We start from the raw sequence: 26,286 nt of genomic DNA, 5'->3' as shown, positions 1-26,286 counted from the left end.
TCCAGCCCAAGCCCATGAGGAGTGGGGCGTGCAGAGCTGTGCCAGACCCAGGCCAGCAGCTGTGCCCCAGAGGGTTTTGGTTCCTGCCCAGTGCAGCTGGTGCATCTCTGCCGTGAGTGCCTCCCCTTGCCAGGTGCCCATGGACAGCAGGTGCAGGGTTCTGCAAGGGGCATGGAACAGGGTGGGGATGTCTGCTGGCAACAGAGTGCAGCGGAGAGCAACCAGCCCAGGATGGTCCTGGAGTGTGTGACAGAGAACTCCTGACACAGCTGGGGACTGAGCCAGTGAGGGAAGGCACTGCTGGGCCTGCTGTTTGTGAGGAGAGAAGGGCTGCTGGGTGACAGGAGGGTTGGAGGCAGCCTTGGGCTCAGGGATCACAAAATGCTTGTGTTTGATTCCCAGAGAAGGAACGAGAGACGTTGGGGAAGTGTTGACCTGCAACAAATTCTGAATTTGTTAAGCTTTAACAGGCAGTGCTTAGTCATACCTTCCCTCACAGCAGTGGTTAATGTGTGCAAGTGGAGGTCCTAGCCTTGAGAATAAAGACAGTGGGCCTACTGAGGAGGTAGCTGCAATGCATTCAAGCAGAAGAAGGCTCTTAACCATGGAAGGAGAATTTGAGGAACAGGATGTTCACCCATGACCAGCAGAGACCCTCAAGAGATCCCTACTCTAAATGTCAGTAATTTTGGGGAAGTGATTTAAACATGTCAAACACTTTGTGAGAATGTTTAGCCTGTGAGTTTGAGCAAAGTAATGAATAAAAGTAATGAAAGTAATGTCTTAGTTCCATGGATACTAACCCGTGGGTGTGCATGTTTCAGGGAAGTGATTCCTCATGCACCCAGCACTGAAATAAAGTAATGCCTCTTTTCTCACACTGAGCTCCAAAATTCCTTCACATTTCTGCAGTCTTTCACTTCAAATGGGTTGGTGGGTTTTAAAGTGGAGAATGGTCTCCTTCTGATGAAGGCCAAGACGTCTTCCTCAATTTGACCTCTTTCCTTATGATCAGTTGGCAGGCTTTCACACCCCTTGGCTATAGTTGTAGTTTCTGGGCCCAGGTGCAGGCTACGGTCCTCTTCTTTGTCCCAAAGAAATCCGCATCCCATCCCGCTTCTTTAAACATAGTAAAGACAGGCAAGTGATATATTACCCTAGCCTTAACTACCTTATCTGATAAAAATTAATTATCCCTTATTATTTCTACTCTTCTTGCTATACTCTTTCCCCCTAACTAAATCTTCCTAAAATTTTAACTCTTCCAGTTCTTTTAAATCCCGGATTCATGGCCTCATCTCACACACCAGCCATGTGTGAGCCGATGCTGTAACTGGGAAATTCCACTCCTGAGCAGGAGATCCCAGGCCTGGTTCTGAGCTGGAAGGGTGAGAAGGATGAGATGCACGTGATTTTGCTCTGGGGGATGTCCTGAAAGTGCACTGCCTACCTGCCCCTGCTGCCGAGCACCACACTCCACCTCCTTCTCCTGCTCAGCAGATTTTTAGGAATCCAGGGCTTGGTATGTATTATTTGCTACTGCACCAAATAGAATGAATTTGCTTTGCAAGCCCAGTTTTGTCCTGGGTTATTTTCTGCATGGGTCTCCTCCTGAACCTGGGACAATGACCAGTAGGGATCCTACAGGACACTCCTATTCTCTTGTCAGTAAATTCGGAGAAGTGATTTAAGTATCAAGAAGTCAATAAGTATCAAGAAGTCAATAAGTATCAATCAGTAAATCAAATAATTTGGGGGAATATTTAGCCTGTGAGTTTCAGCAAAGTATTGAATATGTCTTAGATCCATGGATACAAACTAGTAAGTGAGATTGCTGGGTGTGCACGTGTTAGGGAAGTGATTCCCCACACACCCAATGCTGAGATCAAGGATTGCCTCTCTTCTAACCCTGAGCTGGCAGCAGGAATTGGGCCCTGCTTGGTAACGTTCATTTTGAAGACTTCTGTTGAGCAGGTAAGAATGGTGAAAATGAAATCTTTTCCAGCTGTTTTCCTTTGGTTTACCAGTTTGAGGGTTAAAATTCTGTGCTGCAGGGGTGCTGGGTGTGTGCAGAGCAGTGCAGCCCCAGAAACCCCTTGGCTTGCCCACAGGTTGTCATGCCTTGCTGCCAGGTGTGCCCAGCTGTGGCAGGAGAAGGAGCCCGCAGCGCAGTGGGCACCGTGCCCTGCCCAGCCGGGGCTCTCTGGCACAGAGCAGCAGCAGCACCAGCACCGTTCAACCCGCTCCTGCCTTGGCTTCCCCTGGCACACAGAAGCCTCTGGAAATCAGCACCGCCAGCGGCGTTCCCAGCTTGGAGCAGCTGCTGCTGGCGGGCAGATGCTGCCAGTTCGACTGCTGCCAAAGGGGAAGAAAGGCAGAGATGTACACGCACCGGAGCCCTGGGCATGTCCGATAAAGGTGCAAATATGTGGGAAGATTTGTTAGGAAACATTTCAGCTGTGATGCCAACAGTGGCTTCTCTCCTGGTTCTGTGTGTTCCAGACGAGTAATGCAATGGTTGGGTCTGACAATTAAGAAGCAGATGTTATGTGGATGTTCAAATGTGTAGAGATGGTATTGTAATATATCCTTCCCTAGTCCTCTTTCCCGTCCCCCTTTTAACAGCCTGGGTAGTCAGGGCATTTGGGGAGGGCTGGCTTGTGACCAGCAGGCAGGGTGTAACAACACCTGACCTCCAGTCAGGATGCAAGAAAGTAATCTCCACCAATGGACAGCAGAGAAAGAGTTGACTGACAAAACTTTTGGAGAGGCTAAGGGTATAAAAGGCAGAGCATCCTTTTTGTAGATGAGAACGTGGCTGCTAGTCACAGAGACTCCCAATGCTGCAATTTTTCCTTATTCAGTCCTTTGTTAAGGTTTACTAAACGTTTACAATTTTAAAAGTGAGAGTCATTTCTCACACGTGTAATGCTGTGGGCCATTGTCTTGGTCTGGTTTCCTTTGCTTGGGTTCCATCTGAGTGCTCAGCTGGGATACAGGCTGTAGGTGCTTGGGGCACTCTTGGAGTTCCTCTTGGATCCCCTGAACAACAGGGTTTGGCCCATGAGGGGAATTTGTGCTGCTTTGTGACAGAGAAGAACTTCCCAGGCTCTTTTGTGTTTGCTGTAGGGAAGGTTGATTATTGCTTTGCATAAATTCACAGACCAACATGCTTTGTGATGCTTTTCTTTGTCATACTTTGCTTTGTGATGTCACAGCATGGTTGCCACATCGTCGTGGTGACATCAGAAGGTTGCCTTGGTGCACAGAAGGCCTGAGTGTCAGAGCAGCCTTGCTCACATCAGGAGAACCCTCCTGGTGGGAGCATTGGTCAGTGGGTGGTTGCACTCTGAGAGGCCATTTTTTTTTCTAGTGTTGGAGAAGACTGGCACAGCTCTGGGAATATGATCCACCATCTGGCCACAGCAGCTTTTGCTGCTTATGGAGTTTGTTTTTCCGCGTATTACGTTACACACTTTGCACGTAAGTAGAGTTTTCCATTCTACTTAGGTTAGGGTGTATCCTAACCTGGCTTTTGTATGTCTTCCTGCTGGTGGCTGAGTTTCTGATTTTGAAAGAGAAAGAGCATTAGGATGCCACTGGTGTGGTAAAGCTCCTGTCATGACATTCAGCTAAAAAGGGGGTGTCTGTAGCCACAGGGGCAGCATTTGCAGGGGAACCTGCAGGGCTTCCGTTCCCTCCAGGGGAGAGTCTGTGGCAGCAGAGTCTGTCATTTCCTCAGTTTGCTGGGACAAGCAAGACACCTTTGAGATTGTAGACTGGCAGAGCTTCTTGGAAGGCCTTCTAAAAACTCTGCAGTTGTTCCCAGATATCAGAGAAAGCTTCTTTCTTTTTAAATTTTGTCATGAAAGGATTTGACTGTCTAACTTGACCTTTTTCAAAGTACTAAAATAGTGATTCCCTTTGCAAGGAAATGCAAACTCCAAAGCAGTGAGTGTCTGCCACAGCTCAGGGGGATTTTAGGGAAGCTTTTCTGAGCAACTGTTTCAAGCAAGTTAATGAGAACCGGTGCATGCAACTGATTAAAAAAAAAAAAAGAACCTCAAGGAGAGGATTTCAGAAGCTGTTTTATGTCTTTGGTAGAACAGGAGCACTGAGTGTTAAAGAACAATTTGCATTTTCTTGGTCATATTTGTATTCATTTACTGGCAAAACAGGCCAAATTGTACGCACAAGCAAGAACATTGTCCTGATCCCTTGCTGGATGTGTGAATGAAATGTGTCTGCTGGAGGGATGTTGTGAAACGGGAAATCATCTCTGTTTGGGTTGACTTGTTCTGTGGGATTCAGCAGCCCAGGCAGTTTTCTGAGAGCATCTGGTTCATTTTCCCTTCCCACTACAGGTCACCTGAAGCGTGTATTCAGCAGTGCTGAAGATCCTGAGGTGAGTGAGAAAGGAACATTTCAAGTTCCTGGTGTTTAAGAATTGTAGAATATGATGTGAGCTGGGTCAGTAGCAGTAGAGTGTGGAGGGCCAGCTAGGAAGGCCAAAAGAAAATCCATTTTCATGCCTGAAGAAAAATAACAAAGTGCGAAATGGATATTTTAAATTTCTATATCAGAGCTTTGAAGAACTACAAACCTAGTTTTGAAGAGAGAACCTTGCTTGCTGACGGCAGATAGGGTGGAATATTTACATAGGAGCAATTTCCTGTACAGTTGAATTAGACCATTTTAATTTAGTCAGAGTCCCTTAGAATTCTATTCCGATCAAACTTTATGATATCTACTTAGAAGATATCGTTGTAGAACAGGAAGGCCATCTTGCAATGGTGCCTGCTGTATCTGAAGTGCAATGGGCACCTTTGTGGCTGGGGAGCTGCGTGGGCCCAAAGGACGCAGGGCTGGCGGCCGTGAGTAGCTGAAGATGAGGCAGCGTGGGGCCAGGGGGGCAAGAAGGCCAAGGGCACGGTGGCTGTGCCAGCAGCAGTGGGGCAGCAGGAGCAGGGCAGGGAGCGTGGCCCTGTGCTGGGCAGCGCTGCGGCCACAGCTGGAGTGCTGTGTGCAGCTGTGGGCCCTGGGAAGCAGAAAGTCATGGAGGGGCTGCAGCGTGGGCACAGAGGGACAGGGGAGCTGGGCAAGGGGTGCAGCACAAGGCCAGGGAGGAGGGGCTGAGGGAGCTTTAGCCTGGACAATGGGGGCTCATGAGGGATCTTCAGGCAGACTTCCATAGATCCCTGCCTTGGATCCATAGAGCCAATGCTCAGCACGAGGGCTGTTTCCCTGCCAAACATCCCTTCACTGCATCCAAGTGCTTTAGACACTGGAGTAGGTAACACTTTCATATTTTGTTGATTTGTTGTTTGCTAGAAGGAGAAGCCTTGTGCAATTTCTCCTTCTCCAGTGAGCAAGGGAGCTTTTACTCAATCTTTCCTGCCCTTTTCCAGCACTGGCAGAAACACATCACTTTCAGGTTAATGACTCCCGTGTCTTTAGGCTGCCCAGGGAATCAGTGTGTGTTGTGTTTGGGAATTGAGCAGGAAATCAATGCCCTTGCATTCCAGCTGGTGCTCAGAGATCACAGGAGCTGGGAGGGGCTGGGCTGCATTTCTGATTCCAGCCACTTTAGCACCATCAGTGTGGTCGAGTCCAAGAGAAGAACTTGCCCGAGCACAGATGCACAAAGAGTGCAGTTCCCTGTGCAATGCTCTGGGTCTGATTGCATTCCATAAGGACCCACACGCTCCAGATTCCCCAAGAGTGTGGGTTACTGAAGTAACAGGAGAGCAAGTTCAGGATGGCTGCTGGTTGGGGCACTGCTACCGAGTGCTGATGTGTGTAGCGACAGAAAGGACAGAATTGATTCAGGGTGACCCCCATGTGGGGAATAATGTGCTTTGACTCTATGATTTAGAAGGTTAAACAAATGCTTTCTTAGGCTATGCTATATTTCACTAGTACTATATTAAAATTATACTATAGAGATACTATACTAAAAAGCTACAAAAGAAAAATTCGTGACTGTCTCCAGACAGTCACAACACAGATTTTATCTAATTAGCAAATCAAGCTAAACAACTACCACTAAAATCCAATTAACAAATCACTTTCAGTAAACAATCACTATAACACATCCGACATGTACTAAACAACAAGAACAGCCAGTAGAGATAATTGTTTTCTCTTCTTCTCTAAGTTTCTCACTACCTTCCCTTAAAAAAAACCTAGGAGAGAGAGAGGAACTATATCTCTCTGTATTCAAAGAATGTAAATGCCACAGCACAGTAAAGAGAGATTAAAAAAATGAGATCTGTCTATCTATCTATTTGAATCTTCCTGGCTCAGCTCCAAAGCAGTGGAAGATGCAAAGCTCACCTAAAGGCATCCCTTCAGGAGAGGAGTAGAGACAAGTTCCATTGACTGATGCTGAGTAGGCAGAGATGTTTCCCCCTCCAGAGATGGTTGTTTTTTCCCCTCATGTTTTCCTCCTCCAGCCTCTTGTGCCCTGAAGCCTTCATTTGTCCTTTAAATTTTTGCATGTCCTGAGGGAGTGGAACTATCCCATGCTGTAGCTGGGGTCTGGTGACTTTGCTCATACATGACACATGGTTTGCATTACATGACACATGGTTTCCTTCACTGGCATCCCCAGGGCTGTGTGAGTGCGTTCGTTAATGGGGCCTTATGAGAAACTCTGTTACTGCTGGACAGAATTCTCCGTTGACAAAAGAGGGAGAAGAAACCCCTTGGTCCTCCTCCATATACTGAGGTGGCCATAGAGGTTCTCTGACTTCCATCAGAGATCTTTGCATGCATCCTTATCTCCTGAATGACCCGGTTTTCTAACGAGAGTGTGGATGTCAGGAAGGAGGAATGCTGGTGCAGGCCTGAAGAGAAGGTGAACTCCAGAAGTGTCTCTCACTCACAAGGAGTGAGCTCACCCAGGAAGCCCCTGCAGAGCCAGGATGGAGCTGTGGGACAGGGCGGGGTGTCAGTCACTACTGAAAGACAAACAGGACACGGCAGAAGCAGAGGGAGGCCCTCACCAGACCCTTGAGAAATGCCACCCCTTCCCTGTCAGCTGCCTGAGAGGCTGCTGGAGCTTCAGTCCCAGATGGCCCCTGATTGTAGGGCCAGGGTCACTGTGGAATCTGTGCCTCCCCTCGGGCAGAGAATGACCCAGGAGAGCAGCAGCACAGTGCTTTGGGAATGTGTGAGCCCAGCAGTCTGTGAGTCTTGGCCCACAAAGGGCGTATGGGAAGTTGAAACCCATCTTCTCTTGCTTTCTGTGCAGGTGCTTCTAGAGAAAGAGCAGGAGCACACTGCCTTATCTGAGATGCCATGCCAGACTCAGGGAGAGCTGTTCCCTGCCCGAGGGCAGGAAGAGCAGCTCAGGCAGCAGGTGGAAGAGCCACAGGAGAATGGCCAGGTAAGCCTGACTGGCCAGGGCACAGAGGGAAGGGCAGGGAGAGGGGCATAAACCAGAGCTCTTGGCACTGAGGAGGCCAGGAGCCTTGGAATCTGCAGAGATCAGCACCAGGACAGGAAGGTTACAGTGGAAGCAGAGCTGAGTGGAAAAGCAGAAAGAAGGGGCTGAATAAATGTTATTTTGAGGCTAAAAGAGGGAAAAGCTGAGCCTGATGGCAGCTCTCAGTCACTTGCTCTGCTTTTGTGTGCACAGAACATCAAGGCAGAGCCACAAGCAGAGCTGCCTAAAGCTCAGAGTGCCATCATGGCAGTGAAGAGGAGGAATGAAGACATCCAAGAGGAGAAGAATCTCCCTATGCAGAGGGGCAATCAACAACAACAGGTGAATGAAGGAATGGCAGCCACTCCACTCATGAAAGAGAGGCCTTTCCATTGTTGTTTACAGAAAATTGATGAATAGATGGAGGCACAGCTGCAAGAAACTGAGACTAGGACAAAGGCAAGGAAGAAGAGGCTAGATGAAAAAATTAAAATCATCAAAGAGAAAATGAATCACCTCCTTCAGGAGCAAAAGGCTCTAGAAAAGCGAGTGAAATAGCACTAGGCACTGCAGTCACCCAAGGGGTGGTTTCTGCCTGCCCTGCCTTTCCAGTGCAGAGCAGCAGCAGGGGTGGGTGATGCCTCTGAGTGCCATCCTGATGAGGCCTCTGTCAGAGCTGCTCTCAGGGACACTTCCTGCTCTGCTGGATCTCAGCTGATGCTCTAGGCAGTGGCATTACTCCTTTGGCCATTTAGCCAGCAGTCATCCAAATGAACTCCTGCTGGCTTCTTCCAGGTGACCTTGTTTCTTGAGGTGTTTTTGCAGGTGAACATGGTCACTCACATAGATTTGGAATATGAGCTACAAGCTGTCTGTATCCCTTGCAAATCTGCTCCTGTACTTTCCTTTCTTCCCAGTCGATGACTCCTGGCTGATGGGCACAAGCTGTAGTCTCTGACTGCTTTGTTCTGTTTGACTTGAGGTGGAAGTGTTGCCATCCTACCTGGCAGCCTGCAGAGAGTTCCAGCAAATGACGGGCAACCAAGAGCCCCGAGGCTGGCATGAGGCCCAGGAACTGACCCATCCAGAGATGCTGCAGGATAATCATGTCCCGAGGAAGGTGCAGAAAAAGAGAATTTCATGGCAGGAGGTAGAATATTAGAATGAGGAGCTGCAAATGTATCTGCAGACCTAGGAGGGGGAAAGGAGTCTTTGGGAGGAAGTGGAGCGGTCGTTGCTGCAGTCATCCTTTAGAACAAGAAACTGGCTATGAACTCGAGTAAAACCAGCCTTTGGTCTTGACCATTTGGTTTCACAAGTGGACATCCAAAGCAATCCATTTGAAGAGCTCTGCATGTGGCTGACAGCAGCTTCCCAAGGGCTTGCATTTCAAATGGCAATCTCTCTTGCATTTCAGGGCAATCTCTGCCACACCTTCCTGACATCAACTCATTTCTTGTCTCAGATCTACACTGACTTTGACACTGAAGCTGCAGCAGAAGCAGCAGTGCTGTCCCAAGGAGCCTTTGCTCCCCAGCTGAAGAAGTGGAGCCTGAGCCCTTGGTTCACCTCCCGTGCTGACCCAGCTGCTGCTCAGCAACAGGAGATGGCGGGTGACTCCCTGGAGCAGCAGAGTACGTCTGGTATCTTTCTTATCTGAGGGACAGTGAGTTGTGTGCACGTGTCAGCACAGCTGTACCCAAGGGTTCTCCTGAGTGTAGTGTCACAGAAGTGCTGGCATTGCTCTGAGGCAGCAAGAGAGAGCTCTGGGTGTTCCTGCTGCCTCTGAGGGCAGCTTAGACTGGCTGGAGTTTTCCTGGGCTTCCCTTCTCTCTCCCGAAGGCAGAAGCAGGGATTGTTCCTGGATCAGCAGAAGGCTGTGACTGCTTGAGTCCTAGCCATTGGCAGAAGCCCTGCTGAGATCAGTCTCTAGGAAAACACATCAAGCCCTTTGTGATTCTGCAGCACAACCCAATGAATCTGTTTCTTGCCCTTAACGGCTGCCAGTGCTGTGCTCTCAGATAAGATCTGGTAGGGTTGAGATGAGAGCCCAGTGGATTCTGTGTCTACCACCACCTGTTGGGACAAAAAGGGCACTGATCTGTGCCTGGGTGTGGCTGATCTCAAAGCCCATCCTGTTGTGTCCTGAATGGGGGCAACAGCTTGTCTGGGGCTCAGGCTCACTCTGGCTTCTTCCCATCAGTGCCTGTCGGTGCTTATGCTTGGGCTTTGCCAGACTTGTGGTCGCTGCCCTGTCCCTGAGGGCTGGTGACAATGCAGGGGCTGGAGCCTTCCTTGGCTGGGAGGGTCCCGCTGCTGCCCGGCTGCTGCAGCGCGGAGCTGCCTGAGGCAGCAGCCCCTGCTCTGGGCCGGCTTCTGCCTCGCACGGCCTGGGCTCACAAGAGGGTCAGCATCTCCTCTGAGCAGCTCTCTGTGTCACAGGGATGCCTGAGGAGCTCTGCTGTCCTCTGTGCCCGCCGTGCTGAGTTGGGAAGATGGGGACATGTGCGGTGCCGAGAGGGCGAGTGCAATGGGAGCGACTGAGCCGCGCTGTCAGGGTGAAGAGAAACGGCGCGGTTCTTCACATGGGGCATGGGCAAGGGCGTCTTTGAGCTCAGCCTGCTCATAAAGGGTGAGGGTCCTGATGCTGAAAGCCCCGTGAGGATCGGTTCTAGCATGAGCTGCTCTGGTTTACAAACACAGAGGCATTCTTCTGGCAAACTGCTGCAAGGTGGAAAAGATGGGAACACTTGGCAATATTCCTCCTGTTCTGAACTTGACATCTGTTCAGAGGAATTGATTCTAGATGTCCTGGTGCACTTAATCTTAGCAAGTAGGAAACCTTTTATAAATCTCACAGTGTTTATTCCCAAGAAAACAAAGGCACTGTTAGTTCCAGCTCTCCTAAATGTTTCTAGATGACAAACTTACTTGCCTTGGTAGGTATTCTCTTCTGGTCTCAGTCTCCTCTGAATGTATCTCCCTGTGCTTCCCTGTGTGCCTGCTGTCAAGAGGTCTCTCACTTAAAAGGATGTTGGAAATCACTCTCTGTGCCAGCCACTTGTGCTGTGGGCCTGCTGTTCTTTTCTTGTTGTTCCAGTTCCTGTTCCTGTTGTTGTTAGCCAGCTGTCCACCAAGGGAGGGCTCAGAGCCCCAGACAGTGGGGCTGCCTTTTGTATCTCCTACAAGGTGGGATGTCTGCTTTAAAGTGAACATCTTGCATTTTGTTTCCCTCAGGGAGAATGGTGAAGATGGAATATCCTATTGTAAAATACATTGAACTGGAAAATATTGGCAGTGGGTGAGTCCAAGCAATGTTAATGGTACAAAACTATGCATCAGGTGTTTTGCTGGTGGAATAGGTATCAAGTGTGAAGTCAGACAAGCTGCAAATGTGTTCAGGCACTGGGCTTAGATTGTCAGTGCTGATCAGAATTTCTAAGTGTGCTCAGAAGGCATTGTCAAACACATCTCAATGCTTCCAGTGGTCCTGCAGGTCTGCGGTACTTACAGCACAGATCACCTGTGTGGGCTGGCTTTCACTGCAAGATCTAAACAGCTTCTCCTCTCTCTGCTTTTGTTTTGTTTCTAGGACTTTTGGAGATGTTTGTAAAGCACTTGACACTGCCACAGGAGGAGAGGTAAATGTCAGCAACCCCTGTGGACTCTGCTGCACTCGAGGGCTTTCCCCTATGGTGTGAGCTGTGGCTGGAGCTTTGGGCAGAGCTGTGCTGAAAAGGCACAAGAAGCACAGACTGGTGCCAGCCCACAGAACACATTTGGGACTTTGTCCTCCTCAGCTGCCAGAAGGAAGGCATGGAGGGCAGCGGTTCCTTTCAGAGAAGGACGCGCTCACTCGCTCTCCATTGCTAAAACAAAGGTGGTGCCTGCGAGCACCTCACTGCTCTTTGGGGCTGAATTCTCATTTCTGGCTGCCAGCAAATCCATCTGAAAGTTACTGGTAGTTCCTTAGCCACCTGCAGTGCTGCACTTGGGAACTGCACGTAGGGAGAGATCTGCAAGGCGTCCCTGAAAGCCCTAAGCCCTGCCCATAGCCCAAGATGTATCCACAGAGTATTAAGGCATGGATTACTTCTTCTGAGTCCCAAACCAAGCAGCAGAGAGTATGGTCAGAGGTTTGTGGGTGATAACTGAGACACTGCTGTTACCAAGTGGTCAAGGCAAAATGTCAATGGCCCCACGTGTCCTGTAACTGGCTCCCAAGGGAGCAGAGAAATGGGCTGTTGGAATGTCAGTTCCTGTTACTGCAGTGCCTAATCACAAGGCAGTTTGGCACAGCTCAGCTGTGTCATTGCAAAATCACTCGCTCCACGTGCCTTGTGGTCTCATGCCACCAACCTCTCAAGTTACTGATTTTCAATGTCGTTTTAGGTGGCCATCAAGAAAATACAGCTTCAAGGACTGGGGAAGAAGGAACTAAAAGTCAACGAACTCATGGTCATGAAGGTGAATAGAAATCCCAACCTGGTCAACTGTTTAGACAGGTGAGTTGTGCTTTTGTCCCATGAATGTTTGTTTGCATGTTGCAAACATGCAAGGTAAAATCCCACTTTGGTCACTGGCAGAAAATAGAGCTGTAATTATTGGCTAATTATTATTGCTCTTTTCATCTCCAGTGGATGGGAAGAGATTGCATTTTGTCTGCATGAGTCTTCGCTGGCACATGGTATTTGAAAATTGTTCAAAAACCCGGATAAGTTGTGTCTTACTAAATCAATGATCTCTATATTCACAGCCACCACTTTGTTTTGGAGCTTAATTTTTTTCAAGTGTCTTCTTACGTCCAGGTAAACTAACAAGGATTTCCCTTGGATTGTTGCCACTGTTTTCCACTGCTATGCATGCCAAGAAGACTAGGTGCTTTTTTTCCAGAAACACCATGCATGACAGGTTTTTTTATCTGGGCTGTTACTAAACTGCACATTTTGCTTGCTGCCCATCTAAGACATCTCCTTTTTTGCAGCTGTGCCTTTCTCCTTGAGACTGCACAGATGGCAAACAATGCACAGCCAAGAGGGAATGTCTCTTCCTTTATTTTGTCTTTGTCTCAAAGGGACCTGAAAAGAAGAACCAACCTGTCTTTTCCAAACAGCAACTTAGCCATGTACATTCATCTCCATGCCCTTGTTTCCTTCTTTCAGCTACCTTCTGGGTGAGGAACTGTCCCTGGTTATGGAGTACATGGATGGAGGCACTCTGAGCAATGTCATCAGCCAGACCTACCTGTCGGAAGATGAGATGGCAGCCATCAGTCTGGAGGTCAGCAATCCCAGCTGTGTTTCCAAGGACTTCGGCAGGATTGTCTGGGAAACAGGGGCTCAGAGCTGGAGTGATTTCCTGTGCCAAGCTTTGTTTCTGTGTTGCTGCTATTCTATGGGCAAGTAAAAGCATCTCAAGTGAAAGGCCTGCCAGTGCCCCTGCACTCCCTGTACTCAGTGCCAGTACTCTTATCTCCTGCTATTGTATTCTCGCTCTGTCTCTTGTATTTGCTGTTCTCCACCTTGCCTCTCTAAATGTTTGCCTGGAGTCTGTCTTCACTGCATTCCTTGCCTGTAAAAGCAATGGTGCTGGTGGCAGGATTTGAAATGACCAGAAAAGAAAAAATACTCATTTCTCAGAGTCCTCAGCTGAAAAGGATAGAAGTGCAGCCAAAATGCTCTTTGCTTCCACAAAGTGACTGGTGTGATGCTTCCAAGCCTGTGCTGAGGCCAGCAAGAAAATCTTTTCCATGCAGCCTCCCACGCAAAAGTGATCCACTAAACACCAAAGGGAGGGACGTTTCCTTTCCAAACCCCTCCTTTGTCCTCTGCATGGAAAAAGCACGTCCACTGCAGTAGGAGTCGTCCTGGCTGGTTTGCAGGGGACAGCCTACAACAGCAGGTGCTGTTGCTCTTTCAAAAGCTGATGTGCCTTTCCTCAGAAAGGTCCTGCCCTGCAAGTGTTGGAGCAGCAAGCTCTTCCTCTCAGTGGCCATTACTGTTCTGCCATCACTCCCCATTCCCCTGGAGAGGGAATCTTTTCGATTCTTTGTCTCCTTTCTTGTGTGATGAAATCACATCACTCATTTTTGCCCTCCTCTTTCTGTTTTCTCGCTCAGTGCCTGCAAGGACTGGATTTTCTTCATTCAAACCATGTCATCCACCAAGATGTGAAGAGCAGCAACATCCTTCTCAGAACTGACGGCTCTGTCAAGCTGGGTCAGTGTATTCCTGGTCAGGTGCAGCGTTCCAGGGATGTGGGTGTGGGGCTGCTTGGCGTGACTGCCAGCTCCCCAAAAATGGTGCTGGTGGCAGTGCAGGGACCCCTGCTGCGAGCTGAGGGCACAGTTGCAACGTGCACAGAGGTAGAAGGAGCCACAAGCAGTCAAGAGTGGGCTTGCTCTGTGTGTGTCCCTTCTAGACAGAGGGATCTACAATCTAAAGCTTCAGGGGAATGAAGTCCACTGCTGTGAGCAGCATTAAGAAACCTGGGTTTTTTTGGAAGTGGCCAATTGCATACTCCCTTGGCTAAAGCCCCAAGGAAATCGAGTGTGGACAGTTCTCCAGGAGATTCAACAGCACATTCTTAGCCTGAGAGTGGGGAATTGTTTTGCTTGATTTCCTAATTGGAGCTGGCTTTCTCGGTTTGTTTTTTTCTCCACAGCTGACTTTGGCCTCTTTGCTCAGCTCAGCCCTGAGCAGGGCAGACGGAGCTCCGTGGCCGGCGCTGCTGGGTGGCTGGCGCCTGAAGTGGTGACAGGCCAACCATGTGGCCCCAAAGTGGACATATGGTCTTTGGGAATCGTGGGCATCGAAATGGTGGAACGAGAAGTTCCTTCCTGGAATGCAACTCCTGTCTTGGTAAGGTGCAAATACTCACCGATCCCACTGTCTTTCTCACCTGTCCCGTGTTCTGTGTGCCATTGGACAAAATCCCATTGCCATCTGCTGGCACCACTTCCACCAAGGTCCCCTTCTAAAAATGCCCCTGCAACACATCAGCATCTGCTGTAGCTTTGGTTGTATCAGAAAGGGAAGTGGCAGTTCAGAAACCTAACCAGTTCAGAAACCTGCCATTTTGGCCTCCAGCCATGCCTGACATTTCTCACTTGTTTTTTGAACAATGTTGGAACTCTGTGTCTGAAGGACAAGAATTTTTCAGTGGACAGGGTAGACATATGATAAACATCCTGAGAAATGCAGGTTAGACCTTCCCAGTTTCAATTTTATAGAAAACATAGGAAAAAAGGAAAAAGAAAAGTAAACAAAAAAGGAAAAGAGGAAAAAAACCTACTACCAAAGCAATGCCCAAGCAGTTCTGATTGCTTTGTCATTTTTTAAATGCAGCTCTTCTCTTCCATTCTGTAGCATCTTCTCCAAATCCTGTGGTTGTTGAAACTTTCAGGCTTTCAAGTCATCTGTACATTGTTCAGTCACGTGTGTGGGTGGCCTGGATAAGTGTAGGATGTGTTTTTCTCTGACTGCAGTTAGAATTGTTTGCCAAACCCTTGGCTGTTTCTTGGTACTTTAACAAGTTGATGAGCTCGCAGGCAGGTGCCTGGGCTGGGATCCAGCGTGGGCAGTTGACACCGGTGCTGTGTTTCTTTACCACAGGAGCAGGGCCATCCCTGGCCTGCACAGTTCTAATGACAGGGAGGACTCCAGCTCCCCACAATGGCCAGTGGCTGAGCTCAGCTGAGAGTCAGGATAAAACCCTCTTTGTCACCTCTGGTGATGTGGGAAAAGGACAGAAAGCCACATAAATTATTTGTACACAAGGAGAGTGCATTGCCATTTCTGGCTTTGAAATTCTCCTTTGGGTTGAAGAGGATAATAGCAAAGTCTCTTTGGTCACCATCTATTTCAGTGCCATGAGCACAGACTTATCATGACAGTGGTGGGCATTTTTATGGAGACTCCAAGGCCTCTTGCCATTGTTATTTTTGTCTATTTGAGATGGATTCTGCAAGTTGAGGTTTGAATAGTTCCAAGTTGGTGTCTTATGTTTCTAAATACCATCTTGCAAAAGCAGAATGAGCTCTCTCCCTCTGGCTTGTCAGCGTGTTAGAGCTTGGTTCCACATGAACCACGCTGGATAAGGATCAGCTGATGTCTTGCCAATCTACACTGTAATTCCTTGGCCTGAGGAGTATCAGAAAGACCTGCTGAGCTCCACAGACACTGTCAGCTGCATGGAAGTGAGCATCCTTGGCCTTGCTGAAGAAACTGGAGCTCAGCTTAGGTTAGATGCTCTTGAGCAGGAGAAAGGCTGGAATCCTCAGGGGTTTCCAGAGGCCTGCGTGCCCAGAGGGACTGAGTTCTGGGGAGCAGCTGGATGTTTCTGCACATCATGGAAAGGGATTGCCAGACAGCTCAAGCCTCACCACAGGCAAACACTCCCCAGCTCTTCTCAGGCAACATTTGCTTTGGGTTTCAAGTTTTTCCCACTTGTCTGTCTGTGAAGATGCCCTAAAACCACAAGGCAAGCCTCTCAGAACTGGTGTTACATTTCCAGAAATGAAGAAAAGAAGCCCAAATACATGAAAGTTGCTAAGGCACTGGTTTTTAGAGAGGAACTTAACCCCCTGTGCAGTTTCTTCTCCCTGGGAAATGTGCCTGAAACCTGGGCATGAGGGTGTAAAGGCCACAGAGTCTCTTCCGCTTCTTGTGCAGTGCTGCTGAAACACTCAGTGACCGTGTTTCTCTCCTAGCCCAAGCCACATTCTGCCCGTCACCAAGCCAGAGCCTGGTGATATGGAGAGCCTGCCAAAACCTCCCATTTGTTTCCTGGCACTTTCTGGGATGGGCCTAGCATTCATGCATTAACTTGAGTAGCCAAATGAGTAGAGGGTGACCGTAGGGATGGAACCTCTCCTTCTGATTTGACTATGAAAGGTTTTTCTTTTCCATGTAAGGAAAGCAGAAATTTTCAGACTGCTGAGAAACAGAGCTGCAGGTGGCTCCTGTGTGTCCAAGCAGGCGTTGTCATCCCAGTACGTTTGTGCATGGATCTTAATGTGTCTGTGTTGAAGATGAGATTCCAAAGATTTGTTTCCTTACCTGAGGAATACCTGGTGGATTTCCTTTCTTTCCCTCCAATTCCCATTCTTTTCAAGAACAAAGCAAAAAGCTTGATTAGTTTTGTTTTGTGGCAGCTGTGCTTAAGGGACCAAGAAGCACTGCAGAAATACTTTCCATGTACTAACCCTTGGATACAGTAGAGTTAGTGTAGCAAAGTCCTTCTTCCAAAAAGCCTCTCAAGCTGGCATGAATCCTCAGAGAAGCAAATGTCCTTTTGCTGATGTAGCTCCCACTAACTAGGTCAGTATATGAAATCAGCTGCCAAGGCAAGATCTGTGGGATGTTGGAGAGGCAGTGGCTGCATTGGGGTTTGGGTTTTTGGTTGGTAAAGGAAAGTCATCTCTGGGTCTGTGCCAGGGCAGAAACTGCCACTGCAGAGTGGAGCTTAATCAGTGGGATCTGGGAGAGCAGTGACAGATGGGAAAGAAGCAGGTGGAGCCTGGTCTCTCCTTTTTCCCCAGCCCCAACTCCTGATAGCCACAGGAGGAAGGCAAAAGCTGCAGCAGCCCAACCTATTTTCATCCTGCCTGCGTGACTTCCTGAGCTGCTGCCTGCAGAGAGACGAGGCGCGGCGCTGGTCTGCCAAGGAGCTCCTGCAGGTAAAATGTGAAGAGGCTGCAGGTGAAACAGGCTCTGAGGGATGGGCTCCTCCTCCACTCAAGCCCAAGACAGCAGATGAGCCCCCTTCCTCCTCACCTCCACTCTTGCTGCTCTTCAAATGAAAACAGTGAGGAATCCTAGACTGGGCTGGGCTGGCAGGGCCCTGTAAATGTCCTCTGGTGCAAGTGTCCTGCAATGAGTAGGGACATCTTTAAAGACATCAAGTTTCTCAGAGCCCTTTCCCACTGGAGCCGGAATGGTTGCAGGGATGGGGCTCCTACAAGCTCTTGGGGCAAGCTGTGCCAGGGTCACACCATGCTCCGAGTAAACAAGTTCTGATTAGATCCTATTTGTGTCAAAAAATAATCACCCACATCCTCTTGTAACTGGCCCTGTTAAAAAAGATGTCCTCCACTTTCCTCAAAGCCACTCTGAAGTTTTGGAGAGTGGCAATAAAGTCTCCCTGGGGCCTGTTCTTGACAAAACTGAGCAACCCCACCTCTCTCTGCATTTCCTGAGTCAGAGAGGCTGTTTCTGTCACCTTCTTTTGTAATTTGGTGGGGTGTTCAGTTTTATGTAATGGCAAAAGAATTGAAGTAGAGCAATGCAGGGTACAGAGACATGAAATGGTGGTGGAGGAACCCAAGGAAGCCAGTCCCAGCCTAGGGGTCAGAGATTTGGCTGTGGGCAGGAGGGGCTGTGGGGGGCTCACTGTCAGCCTCTGAGGGGCCCTGGTTGGTGTCCCCCAGCCCACCCTCAGAGGTTTCTGCCATGCAAACAGGGACAGCTGGGAGGGACTTGTCCCAGCCCCATCTGCTGCCTGGCATGCTCAAGCAGACGGGAACTGTGCCAGGGTTACTGCCAGGTTGTGTGGCAGAGAGGGAACTGCAGGGCCCAGTGCCACTGGGCTGGCCCTGCTGGGAAGGAAGGAGCCATCCAGCACACGAGGGGCAGGGCATGGAAAGGCAGACACTGCTTTCTGTCCCTGTGGGAATCAGCACAGTGCCTGTCTTTCAAAGAGAGGGACCAATGAGAGGCTTTGGAGTTTCCTGAAAAGAAGAAACTCCAAGGACAGAAAGCACCATTTCTAGAGCACTGGCAGGGCTAAAATCTCAGCAAGATGAAGACACCTGTATAAATGGATGAGTGGGATTCTGGGCCAGGTTTGCCTGTGATGGCAAAGTCTGCACATAAAGATGGAGGTGTAGACAGTCCCATTGGTCCTCTTCCTGCATCCTTCTAGGAGCCAGAGGAATCCTGTGAAGCACTGAGCTTGGAAAGTCATGGTTCATTGTTTTTTGTTGATCTGTTTTTTTTCCCTTTGGGCAGCATCCATTTGTAAGATTTGCTGAGCCTGCGTCCAGCCTGGTGCCACTGATTGTTTCAGTGAAGAAGAGGAAGGAGACAAGAATGTGACAATCACATCAGGACCATTTATTCCTCAATCAGTTTAGAGTACGATTGTAGGTTAGGATTAGGATTAGGATTAGGATTAGGATTAGGATTAGGATTAGGATTAGGATTAGGATCAGGATTAGATTAAGGATAAGGATAAGGATAAGGATAAGGATAAGGATAAGGATAAGGATAAGGATAAGGATAAGGATAAAGATTAGGATTAGGATAAGGATAAGGATAAGGATAAGGATAAGGATTAAGATTAGGATGAGGATAAGGATAAGGATAAGGATAAGGATAAGGATAAGGATAAGGATAAGGATAAGGATAAGGATTAGGGTTAAGGTAAGGGTTAGGGTTAGAGTAGGATTGTCTAATAGGACTGCAGAGTAGGATTGAAAATCAATAAAGTTTCTGAAACCACAACTCACCTTGAAGATTCCCTTTCTTCTCACTCTGTGAATAAGCTCGAGAATTCCTTCTGAATTGTCTGTTGTTTCTTAAAGGTGGAAAGTGAAACAGTGTCTTTGGCATGGTGTGAAAGTGGGGAAGGATGTTCTTCATTCATCCTCTCCAGACCACACTGCCTTTGGAATATGGCCCACTGGTCTGTTTTTGGCCATCTTTGGTACTTCTATTTTAGGCAGAAAGGGCAATGGCATTTAAAGGCAAAAGCACAGGAAGAATGGGGCAGCCCAAACACCCTGTGCAGATGCAGGCCTTCAGCTGGGACTGGAGAACATTGGGGCTCCCTAAATGCAATAATCTCTTTGGCTGGAGGAGAGCCTTGCTCAAGTGAGAAAGCAGAAAGATCAGAGAGGGTGCTCGGGAAGGTCTCCTGTGGCGCAGAGCTGTCAGCGCCTGTGAGGTGAGAGCGGGCCCGGCCTTGCCCGGGCTGGAGCCCCAGCAGAGCCCCGGCAGAGGCCGGAGCAGCCTGAGCCCCGGCAGAGGCAGGCTGGAAGGACACCCTTGGACCTGCAAGAGGCAGCAGCCGGGCCCTGGGTGCCTCTTGCTGGGAGTGGGCGAATCCTCCGCTCTCAGAGCTCAGGTGGCAGCTGGCTGCTGCCGAGGGGAAGCGCAGCCGTGCTGGGCACAGCCCGGCCTGGAGGCCATGGCCGTCTGGAGTGTGCCCAGAAGCAGAGAAAGGCCAAGGGCAGCCGCGGGCCGCTGGGCTGGCTGAGGATTCCTCCTCTTCTGCCGGCTGCCCTGCAACTCTTGGCAAAGGCCAGCAGCGTGTGCAGCACTCTGGGCACCGGGGCAGGGAGCCGGGCTGCTCGGCAGGCTGGAGCACAGGGCAGCTCCTTCAGGCCCGGCACTTGTGCCAGGGAAGCGAGGCCAGCGTGAGGCAGGGACAGCTTGGCAGGGCACATCTGCAGGAGCCAGCGCCTCACGCAGCTCTGGGAGGAAGCACCTGCAATCCTGCAGTTCTGCACTGAGCCAGAGCAAAGGTGTGAGATGCAGAGTGTTTGGCAGAAATATTCAGGCCCACCAGGTCAGCCTGCTTTGTGCTCTGTGGTGCACAGCAAGCGCTGTGCAATGCAGCTCTGAGCTGCTGGGAGAGAGGCACATCAGGGATGTGCCTGAGGCATGTGCTTGAGGAGTAAACTGATTTGGAAGGGGGCAGAAGGGTTTCAGCAGGCAATTTGCATTTTCTTCATTAATTTCTGAAAGAAAGTCATAATGTGTTGCACACAGGTAGGGTTATTAGAAAAGAAAGGCCTTATAAAATCAGGCCTACCTATTGTTATGTTTGCCCAATTATCCCATCATAAAAAGAAACCCAAACAATATTAAAAGTAGTAGCAATTTTAATTGAATATTTAAAATATAAAAATATAAAATTGGACAGAATAGAATTTGATTAATATAAGGGAGAATTTGTTTCTAATAATAGCGCATAAGCAACAGATAACTGCGGGGTACGGAGTGCAGGCCTCTGGGACCCTTGCCACATCACATGCAAGCTTGCCAAGTGAATATTCGTCCTTATATACCATGAGTCAATGCCGTCTCCTCCCATTTTCGATTCTTCACACTTCTACCTCTGCCCTCATCATCACCTTTACCATCCACATGCCACCACCTGGTTGGTGGTCGCACAAGTCTTTGGGGGTCGTCTGATGAAAATTTTGTAGTCCTCCTCTGTGTCCTTTAATTAACCTTTGGGTTACACCAAGCCAATAGAATGTAAGCCAAAACTAACATAATTACTACATCTGAGTATTGTGGAGAGTTTTGTCAAAGAGTGGCTTGAGGAGAGAGGACACAGCAGAATTAATTTGGTAAAGATGTCCTAACTAGGGCAGAGGCCTTTTTGCAGGCAGGTGTCTGTTGGGAATTTAGCTGACTAGAGAATGGAAAAGTACAAGACCGTGGCTAATTCCAAATCTTGCACCTGCAAGATAACGTGTCCTTGGGCCTAGCTGAGTATGATAAAGAAATGGACAGCGAGACGTGAGAAGTAGAGAACGTAGGCCCAAAGGAATGAGGAAGAGCTGATGGTATAGTTTAACCAATAGATTGCTTGGCTTACAGAATATTCATAAGCTTATTATTTGCTTATAAGTGTTTGATGCTTTCTTCAAAAAACTGGACCTGTGATGAACCAGGTCTCCTTCCTTCGACAGAGTATCAAGGCAATAAATCCCTTATAATTAGCATTTTCCTGGGACACAACCAGAGAGTTCCTTCTTTGTTAATTTTTAGCAACCATTATCTCTCGCTTTCCTCCTGTTCCTGAACATCTGCTGGGGGGGGGGGGGGGGGCATGGTGCCCCTCCTCTCCCTTTTTCTTCGGCATTACTAATTTTATCTGTTTTAATATTTACAAATATTAATTACTGTATCAATATTGATTCTTGTTTCAATTGTTATCAGCACGAATCATACCTATTTACCACACTGTGGTAAATTCCCAGCTGGCCTGTTCCATCTTCTATGTGCAGCCAGCTAACTTCCCATGGGAATAGTCATGAGTGCACAAGCTATTGTGCTAAGAAAACTGTTTGCATCTGTAATAAACAAGAAACCTGTCCCATGAGCATCCACGAAAGAAAAATAATCACCTGAGTAACAGTGAGTCTTAAAAAGAGAGAGTCTTAATATGTACACACTAATACACCTTCTAAGCAATAAATTGTGTGGCAAGGAAACTACCAGCCAGTTGAAGTTGAACACAAGTCTGTGAAAACAGTACAAAAATGAGTTATGTGAATAAAGAATTGGCTTTTCCTGCATGAAGAAACTGAGTCCCAGCTGCTTTATTGACACAGCAATGTGGCTTCACTCAGCAAGAGCACCTGCAGGGTGTATTGATGAAACACTTGTGTTTGATTCTCAGAATAGGAAGGAGAGGCATTTAGTCTAACAAACAGGGCATAGTCTTCTGAATTCCTTTAGCTTTAACAGGAGTGCTGAACCATGTATTCCCCCACTGCAGTGCTTACTGTGTGCAAGTGGCGATCTTGGCCTTGAGAATAAGGAGAGTGGTCCTGCTAAGAAGGTAGCTGGAATGCATTCAAAGGGAAGAAAGTGTTTTAGGAGGCTCTTGACCACCAAAGGAGAGTTTGAGGAATGGGAATATTTCCCAAATGACTGTGTCAGGAACTGGAGTTGTGTCCCAGGCCCTGCCATATTTGATCCATGTTTGAGCAGGTTGACAAGACAATGAAGAAAAGTGTCTTGTTTAGCAGGTGGGACCATGACCCTTGAAAGAGAAACAATGGATTGGTCAATGGGTGAGCAGTCAAGCTTTGAAAGGAGAACAATGCACAATGCAGCCCTTGGTGGCAGGGAGTCATGGAGTCATCCTGAGCCATCATGGCCTCATCTCACATGCCAGGCATGTGTGAGCTGCTGCTCTAACTCCTGCTGTAAAATTCCACTCCTAAGCAGGAGATACAAGGCCTAGTTCTGGGCTGAAGGGTTGAGAAGGACGAGATGCACAGCGTTTTGATCCAGGGGATGTCCTGGAAGTGCACTGCCTACCTGCCCCTGCTGCCGACACCACGCTCCAACTCCTTCTGTTCAGTGGATTTTTGGGAATTCAGAGGTCAGTATGTATTATATGCTACTGCAACTAATAGAATGAATTTGCTTTGCAAGCCCAGTTTTGTCCTGGGTTATTTTGTGCATGGGTCACCTGAACCTGTGACAATGACCAGCAGGGAGCTACAGGACACTCCTACTCTGATGTCAATAAGTTCTGAGAAGTGATTGAAATATGTCAAAAAATTGGAGGTAATGTTTAGCCGGTAAGTTTCAGCAAAGTATTGAATATGTCTTAGTTCCATGGATACAAACTACTAGGTGAGATTGCTGGGTGTGCAGGGCTTAGGGAAGTGATTCCCTGTGCACCCAGCACTGAAATCAAGTAATGCCTCCTTTCTAACCCTGAGCTGGCAGCAGGGATCAGGCCTTGCTTGGTCACTTTCATTTTGACAACTTCTGTTAGCGGCTAAGAAAGGTCCAAATGAAACCTCCTCCAGCTGTTTTCCTCTGGTTGATCTTTTTAGGCACCAAAGCTCTGTGCCACGGGTGGCCTGGGTGTGTGCAGAGCAATGCAGCCCCCACAAAGCCCTTGGTTTCCCCACGAGTTGCCAGTTTGACTGCTTCCAAAGGGGAAGAAAGGCAGAGATGTACATCCACAGGAGTCCTGGCCATGTCCAAGAAAGGTGCAAATATGTGGGGAGATTTGTTAGCAATGATTTCAGCTGTTATGCCAACCCAGTGCCTTCTCTCCTGCTTCTGTGCATTATAGGTGAGTAATGTAATAGTTGGGGCTCACAATTAATAGATAGATATTATGTGGATAGATATTATGTTCAAATGTAAAGTGCTGTTATTGTAATATGTCCTCCCATAGTCCTCTTTCTTATCCCCCTTGTAATAGTCTTGGGAGTCAGGGCATTTGGGGAGGGCTGGCTTGTGACCAGCAGGCGGGGTATAACAACACCTGACCTCCAATCAAGATGCAAGAAAGTAATCTCCACCACTGGACGGCAGAGAAAGAAGAAAGAATTGACTGACAAAACATTGGGAGGGGCTAAGGGTAAAAAAAGCAGAGTATCCCTTTTGTAGATGAGCATGCGGCTGCTAATCATGGAGACTTCCCAGTGCTGCAATCTTTCCTTATACAGTCTTTTCTTAAAGTTTAATAAACCTTTAAAAACTTAAAGGTTGCCACCTTCTCGTAGTGACATCAGAAGGTTGCCTTGGTGCACGGAAGCCCTGAGTGTCAGAGCCCACTCCTATCTGCCTGACTGGGGTGTCCAGGGCACCTACACTGGAGTGTGGATACTTGCATGTATATACCTAGCTGCCCCTGTGGCTACAGACACCCCCTTTTTAGCTGAACGCCTTGACAGGAGCTTTACCAAACCAGTGGCATCCTAATGCTCTTTCTGTTTCAAAATCAGAAACTCAGTCACTAAGAAAGAGCAGGAAGACATACAAAAGCCAAGTAAGGATACACCCTAACCTAAGTAGAGAGGAAACATCTACTTACTTGTGAAATGTGTCATAAAATAGGCACCATAAGTAATGCCATAGGCAGCGAAAAGCAAAGGAGCAATTCACTCAATCATTTTAACACTGCCCTGCAAGTTTGCAGGCTGTGCTCACACAGTGGAAAAAGCAAGGCTCCTGTGAGTGTGCAACAGCCCACTGACAATTGCCTCAATCAGAGGGAATAGAATTAGAATGATTGTGAAGTATGTGAATGAGGCTAGTTGGCCAATGATGATGAAGGGGTGTCCTACTGGCTGGCTGCCTACTCAGGTTAGGATGAGGACGTTGGCGACTAGGGTTCAGAACAGGATTTGTGATAGGGGGCGGAAGGGTATTGATTGTAGTTTTGATGTATGTAGTAGTGGGGTGAGGAATACGATGAGGATTGAGGCGGCTAGAGCTAGTACGCCTCCTAGTTTGTTTGGGATGGATCAGAGGATGGCGTAAGCAAATAGGAAATATCACTCGGGTTTGATGTGAGGAGGGGTGACTAGTGGGTTGGCTGGGGTGAAGTTTTCTGGATCACCTAGGAGGTTGAGGGAGAATAGGGCTAGTGAGACGAGTAGGGAGAGCATTAGTACGAATCCTAGGATGTCTTGGATGGTGTAGTATGAGTGGAAGGGGATCTTGTCACAGTCTGTGGGAATGCCTAGCAGGTTGTTTGAGGCTGTTTCGTGGAGAAAGGTGAGATGGACGAGAGTAAGGCCTACGATGACGAAGGGAAGGAGGAAGTGGAGAGCGAAGAATCGGGTCAGTGTGGGGTTGTCGACAGAGAACCCTCCTCAGGCTCATTTGACTAGTGTTTGCCCGATGTAAGGAATGGCTGACAATAGGTTTGTGATTACAGCTCCTCAGAATGATATTTGGCCTCATGGTAGGATGTATCCTACGAAGGCGGTTGCTATGAGGGTTAGGAGGAGGATGACTCCAATGTTTCAGGTTTCTTTGTTTAGGTATGAGCCGTAGTAGAGTCCTCAGCCGATGTGTGGGTAGATGCAGATGAAGAAGAAGGAGGCTCCGTTTGCGTGGAGGTTGCGGATGAGTCAGCCGAATTGTACGTCTCGGCATATGTGAGTGACAGAGGAGAAGGCTAGATTGGTATCTGCTGTGTAGTGCATAGCTAGCAGAAGACCTGTGACGATTTGAGTAATTAAGCAAACGCCTACTAGAGACCCAAAGTTTCATCATGTTGAGATGTTTGATGGTGCTGGGAGGTTGATTAGGGCGTTGTTGATGATTTTGAGGATTTGGTGGTTTTTACGAAGGTTGAGGGCCATTGGTTATTTCTGTATGTGGCTACGAGGATGATGAGAATGGATAAGGTGAATGATCCTAAGTAAGCTTTGATTAGGCCTGAGTGGAGGGTGGTGGCAGTTTTGGTTGCTCTAAGTTGTAGGCTGGCTAGCCCCTCTGGACCTACTATTTTGTATTAGGAGAGGTCAATTAGGTGGGATGCGATGTTCTGTCCTCCTTTGAGGAAGTTGGTTATACTTAGGCGGTAGGATAGGGGGTTAAAGTATCCTAGGGATGTTGAGAAGTTTGAGAAGGGGGCTTGTTTGGTCAGGATGAGAAAGCTTTAGCTTGGACAACAGGAGCAGGAGCCTCGTGAGGGGCCTTCAGCATCTCCTCAGTGCATCCAAATATTTGAGCCACTTTTGGAAATTACTTTTCCCCCTTTTTTTTTCTTGGTTTTTTTTTTTTTTTGTTTTTTTTTTGTTTGTTTGCTTGGAGGAAGAGGCTGTTCATTTTCTTCTTCTTCCAGCTAAAGTTCTTTTCATCATTATTTTCTGCCCTTTTATAGCACTGGGACTGGGTCTGCTAGAATTTTAATTTCCAAAGTATCACTTCTGGAGAATGCAGTAGTTTTGCATGAGAACACATCATTCTGTGCAGGGACCTTGGTGCAGAAGGAACTGTTGTGTTTCCAGGCCAGCCAGTATGGCCTTACAGATCACTTTGAGCTTAGTAGTGCTCATGCCTTTTTGCAGCCCAGGGAATCAGTGTGTGTTTTGGGTTTTGGGAATTGAGCAGGAGGTCAATGCCCTTGCATTCCAGCTGCTCCTCAGAGGTCACAGGAGCTGGAAGGGGCTGGGCTGCGTTTCTGATTCCAGCCAGTTTAGCTCCACCACTGTGGTCGAGTCCAAGAGAAGAACTTGCCTGAGCACAGATGCACAAAGAGCGCAGTTCCCAGTGCAATGCTCTGGGTCTGATCCCTTTCTGTAAGGACCTACATGCTCCACATTCCCCAAGAGTGTGCTTTTTTGAAGCAAC

General features: G+C 48.3%; 2 pseudogenes; one reads left to right on the top strand and one right to left on the bottom strand.

Annotated features, from left to right (window-relative positions):
• Positions 1-7,261: 7,261 nt before the first annotated feature.
• Positions 7,262-18,525, top strand: LOC132085938 (serine/threonine-protein kinase PAK 3-like; annotated as a pseudogene).
• Positions 18,526-24,125: 5,600 nt separating this feature from the next.
• Positions 24,126-25,292, bottom strand: LOC132085949 (cytochrome b-like; annotated as a pseudogene).
• Positions 25,293-26,286: the final 994 nt, after the last annotated feature.

Source organism: Ammospiza nelsoni, chromosome 34 (assembly GCF_027579445.1).
Source record: "Ammospiza nelsoni isolate bAmmNel1 chromosome 34, bAmmNel1.pri, whole genome shotgun sequence".
NCBI classification, from domain to species: domain Eukaryota; kingdom Metazoa; phylum Chordata; class Aves; order Passeriformes; family Passerellidae; genus Ammospiza; species Ammospiza nelsoni.
Note: the sequence above shows the minus strand (reverse complement) of the source record. Positions and strands in the feature narration are given on the sequence as shown.